The sequence below is a fragment of the Nicotiana tabacum genome, chromosome 6, assembly GCF_000715075.1.
Source record: "Nicotiana tabacum cultivar K326 chromosome 6, ASM71507v2, whole genome shotgun sequence".
Lineage (NCBI taxonomy): Eukaryota > Viridiplantae > Streptophyta > Magnoliopsida > Solanales > Solanaceae > Nicotiana > Nicotiana tabacum.
This window is the reverse complement of record NC_134085.1, coordinates 108,519,895-108,530,357: the sequence shown is the minus strand read 5'-3', so window position 1 is coordinate 108,530,357 and position 10,463 is coordinate 108,519,895.

The following is a 10,463-nucleotide window of genomic DNA, read 5'->3' as shown; positions in this document are numbered from 1 at the left end:
CTGGAAAAACCTCTGAAAGCACCATGCGCAGGAGGCGCGCTGGAAACCAAAGGTGTATAATAAGGCTCCTGAGGCCTAGGAGGAGCTGGAGCACCACTGGCTGCTGGAAGAGCTGAATAAGTGTGGCGACTCATATAACCCCTACTGTGACGACCTGCAACTGGGGTATGGGCACCAGAAAAATGGCCAGACTCTCGAGACCTCTTGGCCTCCCTCTCCTCTCTCTCCCTAGCATGCATACCCTCAATCCTCCTAGCAATGCTCACCACCTGCTGATAAGAAATATCCATCTCCAACTCACGAGCCATGCTAGACCTGATGTTGGGAATAAGCCCCTCAATAAACCGGTGAACCCTCTCACGGATAGTAGAAACCAAGGCTGGTGCATGCCTAGCCAAACTGGTGTAATGAACAACATACTCTGAGATAGTCATAGCACCCTGGTGCAAATGCTCAAACTCGATGCTCAATCTCGGCACTCCATGCGTCCCTGAGGCTCTAAAGAACATACCCTTTCAGGAACAGATCTAAAAACTGAGTCCAAGTCAGTGAAGCAGCCTCATCTAGACTGTTTAACTCATAGGTGTGCCACCACTCATAAGCGGTTCCTCGAAGCTGGAAAGTAGTGAAGGAAACCCCGCTTGATCCTGATATACCCATGGTACGGAGAATGCAGTAACACTCATCTAGAAATCCCAAAGCATCCTCCGATGCTAGACCACTGAATATATGAGGCTTGTACCTTTTGAACCTCTCAAGCCTCAGCTTCTCCTCCTCGGAAGCCACTGCCCTATCCTCGGCTGAACTAGCACTGCAGGCGGTACAGGAATAATCTCAGGGACCTTCGCTGCTCAAGAGTGCGGCCGGCGAGAGTCTGTGCTCCTCCCCCGACCTGAGATGTAGCTGAAGCAAGAGAAAGCAACCCTGCCTGAGACAGAGTGGTGTACATGCTTATGAACTGTGCCCGAGTCTCCTGAAAGGCTGGAGTAGTAGTAGCAGTAGGCGTGTCAGGTTCTTGGACTTCGGCTAGAACTGCTAGTGGTACCTCGGCGGCAGCTCGCGCAGGTTCTATGGTTGCACCACGGGCACATCCTCGGTCTCTGACGACTGCAGTAGGGGGCGCGGGTGCCTGATCATCTCGGGTAGCACGTGTCCTCACCATCTGTGAGAGAATAAAAGACAAAAGTTTAGAGTTGTGATGTCAAAATATCGCACGACAAGGAAATCAAATGAAGTGGAATTTTCCTAACGGTTACATAGCCTCTCGTAGATAAGTACAGACGTTTCCATACTGATCAGCGAGACTCTAATAAACCGGCTTGTGATCCATGACTCCTATGAACCTAGAGCTCTGATACAACTTGTCACGACCCCGGTTCGTCCTCCGTGAACCATCGTGACGACATCTAGTCTCTAACGACTAGGTAAGCCTAAATTGCGGAAGAAAACCAAAATTTGCGAAAAGTAAAACAACTTTAAACGGTAATAAAGTAATAATAGTGTTTAAATGTGCTACTCGGCATACACCATATTCAACTCTCAGTACCAAAACATAAATACAAGACCCAGAAATCCACGAATCACAAGCTAAGAAGTACTACATAGCTCTAACTCTGGAATGTCTAAATAGAGCAGAAAAATACAGAAGGGTTAAATACTAAAAGGCAGGAATAGAAAGGGACTTCTCGATCTGCGAACGCTGTAGATGTACCTCGAAGTCTCTAGAGCAGTCGTCTCCTCAAGGATGATAGGTCTGAGTAGCGGTATCTCAATATGCACATGAAAAATATGCACAGAAGGGGCATGAGTACACCACAATGGTACTCAGTAAGTGTCAAACCTAACCTCGGTTGGGTAGTGACAAGGAAGGGCATGGCCCTACTGAGGTTAAATAAATAATAAGATGATAAGATAAGATAAATAGTACAATTGAAAACCTACAGTAAGAATCTACACAGGATAATAAGGAGTATAATAACCGAAACAAAAATAAAGGCAAATACCAGGAAGTACCGCTCATAACAAGGATGATAGCCAGGGATCTCTTGGTATCCCGAGGATCTCTTGGTATCCTCAATGTATGCTAGGTATTTCTTGGTATCCTCAATATTTACTAGGGATCTCTTGGTATCCTCAATATATGCTAAGGATCTCTAAATATTCCGAGATTCTCTTTGTATCCTCAATATACGTGTCAGGGATCTCTTGGTATCCCGCACCTCAGTTCAGATCATAAATACGTATAGGGGAATCTCCCGGGATGCCGTCCCCTATAACCAAAGTAAAAACATACAACAGCAACACAAGAATACCCAATTAAACTAAATTTCATACCAAGTAAACAGTTAATTCTAGCCTAACATGCTTCACGTAATGTAATTAAGGCAGTTTAATCAAATAGGCAATTAAGTCAACTAAACATGCTTCTCTAAACTAGCAACGGGCTAAATTTACAAGTAGAATAAAACTGGAAAAAGAATTCAATTGAAATACTTAAGGAAAAACCAGATTTTCAACAATTAGCTCAAGTATGCACTCGTCGCCTCACATACAAGGCATTTTAGTTATCAAATATATGATATCCTAAGGGGGAAGGTCCCCCACACAAGGTTAGACAAGCCACTTACCTCGAACCGGCTCAAAATCAATCTGAAACCACGCTCTTGCCACGAGTACTCGACTGCAAATGGCCCAAATCTATTCAATTCAATTTCATAATGTAAAAACACTTCAAGTAACTAATTCTACAATTAAATTCTAAGCTAATACGTGAAATTATGTAAAATGATCAAAACGCACCTCGGGCCCACATCTCGGAATCAGGTAAAATTTATATTTTCAAAAATCTCGTACTCTCACGAGTTCAGTCATATCAAGAGTACCAAAATTGGACCTCAATTTGTCCCTCAAATCATCACTCAAAGGTCTCCAATCGTACAAGCCCTAACCCTCCAATTACCACTGATTTTCCTTAATTTTTCATGCTTAAATTGATAAAAATCACTCCAATAACGAGTTTAGGGACCAAAGACCTTACCCCAATGAACTCCTCTGAAAATTCCTCTTGAAAAGTGCTCCCCAAGCTTCTTCCCGTTTTGAAAAGATGAAAAATGGATAAATTTCGCGAAGGCAAGAATTTATATGTTCAGCCCAGCGATTTCCGCATTTGCGGCCCTAGGACCGCATCTACGGTCCTGCTTCTGTAGGAGCCAAGGTCGCATATACGATTTTTCATTTAATGGCCAATTTCCGCACCTGCAGTTTTCAACTCGCAGATGCGGTTTCGCTTCTGCAGAAAATCTCCCGCATCTGCGGAACCTGCTGACCTCCCTCAATTTCGCTTCTGCGGCGCCGCACCGGTGGAACCCAAACTGCAAGTGTGGTTATGATAGAACCAGCAACTGAAGTTGCAACTAAAATTCCAAAATCTTTCCGTCAACCATCTGAAATCATCTCGAGGCCTCCGGAACATCAACCAAAGGCACCAACAAGTCACAACCCACTATCCAAACTTGTACCAATCCTTAAAATACCTAAAACAACATCGAAACCTCGAATTAACCATGGATTCAAGCCTAAGAACTCCAAAATTCTCAAAATATGCTTTCGATCAAAAAGTCTATCAAACCTCGTCCGAATGACCTGAAATTTTGCACACACGTCACATTCAATACTTCAGAACTATTCCAACTTCCGGAATTCCATTCTGACCCTCGGATCAAAATTTTACTACCAGACCGGAACTTCAAAAATTCAACTTTTCGGCATTTCACGCCTAATTTAGTTACGGACCTCCAAAACACAATCCGAACATGCCTCTAAGTCCGAAATCACCCAACGGAGCTAACGAAATCATCGGATGTTCATTCCAAGGCCGTCTTTACACTTTTTTGACTACAGTCAACTTTCCAACACTTAAGCTCTCATTTAGGGACTAAGTGTCCCAAAACTCTCCGAAACTCAAAACCGAACATCCCGGCATATCAAAATAGTAGAAATAAACTCGGAAAAAGCACTTAATAGGGGATCGGGGCGTTAATTCTTAAGACGACCGGCTGGGTCGTCACAATGATTTCGGACTTAGGCGTATGTTCGGATCGGGTTTTGGAGGACCCGGGAACACTTCGACACCTATTGTGGAAGTTAGAATTTTTGGAAGAATTCCATAAGTTTGGGTTGAAGTGCATTTCAGTGTTATCAATGTCCGTTTGGGATTCTGAGTCTGGGAATAGCCCCGTATAGTGATTCTGGTGTTAGGAGCACGATCGGAAGTGAATTCGGAGGTCTGTGGGTCATTTTGGAGTCGTTTGGCTAAAGATAGAAATTTGAAGGTTTTTGAGAAGTTTGACCGGAAGTGGACTTTTTGATATCGAGGTCGGAATCCAATTCCGGAAGTTGGAATAGGTCAGTAACGTCAAATATGACTTGTATGCAAAATTTGAGGTCAATTGGATGTGATTTGATAGGTTTCGGCATCAAATATTGAAGTTTGAAATTCTAAAGTTCATTAAGCTTGGATTGGAGGTTGATTCATGATTTTAGCGTTGTTTGATATGATTTGAAGCCTCGAGCAAGTCTGTAATGTATTTTGGGACTGGTTGGTATGATTGGTTGGGGTCCCGGGGGCCTCGGGTGGATTTCAGATGGTTAACGGATTAGTTTGGAATTTGAAGAAGGATTGAAGTAGCTGGTATCTGGTGTGACCGCACCTGCGAGGTTTTGGTCGTAGGTGCGGAGCCGCAGAAGCGGCCAGGAGAGCCGCAGATGCGATTTTGGGCTGGAAGTGTAAGGACCGTAGATGCGGTCATCTCGCCGCAGAAGCGGGACCGCACCTGCGGGAGTTGAGGCGCAGAAGTGGAAAGGGGAACCTGATGAGAAACCGCAGGAGAGGTAGAGGGCCGCACCTGCGGAACCGTAGAAGCAGTCGTGTGACCGCAGGTGCGGAATTGCTGGAGGCAGTAAGGTTCATTTTCCTCCATTTCACTCTTGTTTGGGTGACTTTTGGAGAGCTTCAAGAGAGGTATTTTATCATCAAACATGAGGTAAATTAATTTCACCCCTTGTGAGTTAAAAACATGGTTTTGTTACGGATTTGAGCATAAAAATTTGTAGAAACTTGGGGGTTTGAGGGAAAACCTAGAAAATTCGTATTCTTGGATTTTGACCATGATTTTAGGTATGAAATTAAGAAACAATCATATATTTGAGTTCGTGAGTTCATGGGTAAACTTTATCTTCAAAAAATTTCGGAATCCAAGCACGTGGGCCCGAGGGCAATTTTGTCAACTTTTTGATCGGGGTTAGGAATTATTATAAATTGGATTGTAATGAGTAATTGAACATATATTAATAGATTTGCATAATTATTGGCTAGTTTTAGAGCATTCTGCATTGATTCGAGTCTTCGAAAGGGCGTGAAATGCTGGTTATGGATCTTCGGAGCGAGGTGAGTCTCCTTTCTAACCTTGTAAGAGGGAATTGTCCCCATAGGTGAAATAATTGGTTATGTGCTCCTATTTGTGGGGGATACATACACACGAGGTGACGAGAGTCCGTGCGTAGCTACTATTTTGTGTAAGTCCGGGTAGTCTAGGACCCAGAAGCATGCTATACTTGGAATATTTGTAATCTTATTGACAGCTGAATTCCTTAAATCCTATCGAATTGGTAAATGGATTTCTAAGAGGATTAAACTTCATTTTTCTTAAATCATTAAAAGAGAATTGGCTTTTATTTGGATAAGCGTTCCCCGATAAATTCCTAATTAGTTGTTTGAATATGTGTATCTATGTGTGCCCGCGTCGCATGTATGATTCACGAGTGGGGTGTTTGTTTATTTATGTTGACCGCGTCACATGTTTGATTCACGAGCGGGGTAATAGATGCATCTATGGTTCGCGTCGTTCGACCCTCGGCAGTGTACATTTTACATTTATATTGGATCGGGCCGTACGACCTCGGCATGATATGCGCATGCTTGTATTATTTGCCTGAGATTTATAAATGTTGATATTTGCCTTTCCTGGCCGGATATAAATTGATAAAGATGATGAAAAGTAAATCTTTGGAAATCCATTATTATTGGGAAGTTGTTTACCTGCTATTTGGCTTTATGAGTTTATAATTGCTTTATAAAATCCATGATCTCCTCCCATTTTTACAAATATTATTATTGGACCACTAGTAAGTGTCGAAGTCGACCTCTCGTCTCTACTTCTTCGAGATTAGACGAGATACTCATTGGGTACATGTTGTTTTCGTACTCATACTACACTTGCTGTGCATTTTATTACAGAGGCACATGCATCTCTAGTGGCCTAATGGGCGTAGCAGCATGGTTGATATGGAGACTTAGGTGATCTGCACTTCTCGAGATGACCCGCAGCCAGAAAAGTCTCTTTCAGATTACTGTATTTAATTTCTGTCCACTTTGTATTCCGGACAATTACTGTATTTTATTTCATTCCTAGTAAATGCTCATGCACTTGTGACACCGGGTTCTGGGATGATTGTTGGGTATCTTATATTTATTTCTAAACATTCTTTTATTTACTTTGTAAAGATTATCTTTTACTAGTAGAATTGAAGGAAGATCATAGCTTTCAAAATTGTTAGAACGAGAATTTAATTAAATATTTTGGTTGGCTTGCCTGACAGCGGTGTCCGGCTCCATCACGGCCCTTAGTGGATTTTGGGTCGTGATATCTTACACTTAAATTATATATAAATGATAAATAATAGATAAAAAAAGATTTAAGAAAGAAAAGGTACGGGTTCTTGAACAATAACATAGATAGTTCACTTTTTAAAAATATACAAGACTAATGCACCAATAAAATTATTCAATATTATACTTATAACTTTTAAAAGTTTTGAATGCACTATTACAATTATGTGGATTGATGAACAGAAAAAAAAATATACACAAAAATAACAAGATAATTTATGAGATTTTTTAATTTTTAATCCATGATACATTTAGCTAAATATGAGTAGGTTCATTAGCTACCTTTCAATAGTAGATTGTCTTACAAGCTTGCTTTATTTTTTTTATATTTTTTTTCTTATTTATTATTGTACTTTGATTTTGTGTTTATTTAAATTCCGTATATTATTGGTTGCCTGGTTATATATGGTATCCTTCAAGATTATTTAGATTTTCAAGTTTCTTGTTGTGAAACTTATGATGACCCAAAATGTCATCTTTAATTTAAATAATTATCTCGGTATTTTAAGACCTTGAAATTGCTATTAATAAATTCTAAGCTTGCGCAATCCGTATAATTTTTCGGAAGGTTCTTATGTGAAAAATGGATTAAAATTGTGAACTAGAGCTTTAAAACTCAACTGAGTTGACTTCGGTCAACCTTTTGGGCAAACGAACCCGGATAAATGTTTTGACCATTCCGGTAGTTCTGTATCGTGATTTGGGACTTGGTCCAAAATCGAATTTGGAGGTCCCTAGATCGAATTATCGCCATTTAACGGAATCTAGAAATCTAAGGTTAAAGATTTCTTAAGTTTGACCGGAGAGTTGACTTTTTGATATCGGGTTCGGAAACCAGTTCTGAAAATTTTTATAGCTTCGTTATGTCATTTATGACTGGTGTGCAAAATTTGAATTCAATCGGACTTGATTTGATAGGTTTTTGCATCGAATATAGAAGTTGGACGTTCTTAGTTTCATTAGGCTTGAATTGGGGTGTGATTCATGGTTTTAGCATTATTTGATGCGATTTGAGGTTTCGACTAAGTCCGTATCACGTTTTAGGACTTGTTGGTGTATTTTGTTGAAGTCTCGAGGGTCTCAGGTGGATTTCGGAAGGTTAGCGGATATAAAAAAGTCTGCTGAATTTTCTCTTTGGACAGCTGTTGATTTTTCCACAACATGTGAATAGTACCCATAAACAGTACTCGTAAATAGTACCCGTAAATATTACCCGTGAACAGTACCCGTGAACAGGACCCGTGAACAGTACGTGAACAATACCCGGAATTTTTATCAAATTGGAGCTCGGGGAGAGGCGATTTTTGGGAGATTTTCAGAGAAAACAACGGGGTAAGAGTTCTTAACTTAATTTTGGTTAGATTACCCGAATCTATTACTAGTTTTGGCATTAAATCTGTGAATTTAGTTGGAAGAGTTGAAACCCTCTCGAATAGATTTGAGGATTTGAGGGTTGAAATATTATCGAAATTTAGTAATTTTGGTATGGTTAGACTCGGGATTGGATGAGATTTCATATTTCGCAACTTTCGTTGAATTCCGAGACGTGGGCCCCATGAGCGAATTTTTAGTGCAATTTCGGATTTTAATGGAAAATGTAGAATTTCATATGGAATTAATTCCTATAATTTTTGTTGACTGAATCGAATTGTTTATGACTAGATTTGAGAATTTCGGGCACGAATTCACGAGGCAAAGGCTTGTTAGAATTTTGAATTGGTTGCAAAGCGAGGTAAGTGTTTGGTCTAACCTTAGTTTGAGAGATTAGTAGTTGTGTCTTATTTGCTACATGTTAATTGTGGAGTACGACGTATAGGCATGGTGACAAGTATCTATACGTTGGTGTCAAGCATGCCCGTGAGTCTTGTATTATAATTGTTATGACTCTGTTGTGGTTTATTGCGCTTCAAATGTTATTATCACCATTGTTCCCTTGCCGGGATATTTGTTTGATAATATTGTTCCCTTGCCGGGATGTTTGTTTGTTATTATTGTTCCCTTGTCCGGATGTTGTTGAAATATCATTGTTCCCTTGTCGGAAAGTTGTTATATTGCTCTTGTTCCCTTGCCGGGATTCCTTGTGATTATTGTTGGCTTGTAACTAGGAGCAGGTGGTACGCCTACCATAAGATATAATGAAATGGGAGTGTGTGGTACGCCTACCACAAGTTATAATGAAATGGGAACGGGTGGTATGCCTACCACAAGATATAATGAAATGGGAGCGGGTGGTACGCCTACCACAAGATATAATAAAATGGGAGCGGGTGGTATGCATACCACGAGATACATGAAATGGGAGCGGGTGACACGCCTGCCACGAGATACAGGAAATGGGATCGGGTTGCACGCCTGCAACAAGATGTGAAAAAAAGTGAAATTTACCTTTGTTTTCCTTATTCTTGTTAGTGGTTGGATTTTGATTCCTTTATAATTCTCTTGATATTCTGTTTTTACCTTTTTTTTATATGTTCAATACTCCAAATTTTAACAATTGTTACATTTTTAACTCAATTGATTTCTCAACTAAATTTTCCTTAAACCGTTTGAGGTTGTACTTTACTTAAAAAGGAATTTCTACTATGTTTTGATTTATTGATTTCTCGTATTAAAGGTAATGATTCATTCGATATTGTACTTTAATTGAAAATGGTATCTTCTTTATCAAATGATTTCTAAAAATAACTTCATTTTTTCTTGTTGATTTCCTAATTGGGTTGGAAGCTGTACTCTACTTTATGTTAAGTGAATGAGGCGTCACAAGGTGACCTTTACTCGAAAGAATTATATTCGAAAGATGCTTATTTGAAAGATATTTATTTTAAGGAAATATATTCGAAATATATTCATTGAAAAGCATATTATCTTAGAGATTATTACTTGAATGATTTATAGGCGAAAGATTTATATTTGAAGGACTTGATAAATTGATTGCACTTGTATCTATTATTTGTTGAGAAACATTTATGGTGTTCTTGTTGCCTGCTATTTATATCACTAGTTGATCATTGTTTCCATCATTGTTATCTGCTTCCTATTATTTTATACGCTATATTGCATAGGTTTATTTGGTAGTCTGGTCCTAGCCTCGTCACTACTTCGCCGAGGTTAGGCTAGGCACTTACCAGCACATGAGGTCGGTTGTGCTGATACTACACTCTGCACTGTGTGCAGATACTGATATTGGAGTGCTTGGACCGCAATGAGGGTGTTGTCTTCAGCCCACACAAGCGACAAGAGGTAGTCCTGCAGACGTTCGCGGGCCTTGGCGTCACATCCTATCTTTTCCTTTATCCTGTTTCCTTTACTCATTTCAGAAACAATGTATATTTTATCTTTCAGACTTTGTATGTAGTATTCTTAGACCGTCTGTGAAGCTGTGACACCAAATTCTGGGTAGAGTTGTATTTAGACTTCCGCAGTTTTGTATTAAGATAAATTGTCAGATTTTGTCTTTCGCTAGATTATTTTCGCTATTTGCATGATATCTATTCATCACTGATAATGGTTTAAAATTGGAAAAGGTTAAGTAATTAGGATAATTTGGCTTGCCTAGCTTTCACCAGTAGGCACCATCAAGGCTCTCGAGGGTGTAAAATCCGGGTCGTGACAAAACTAAAGTTATGAAATTACAAACTTGGAACAAATGTTAAGTTGAATATAATTTCTTCAATTATTGAGTTAGTTATACACAATCAATAGTCATGACCATCTTTAGGAACTTACACTTTTATTT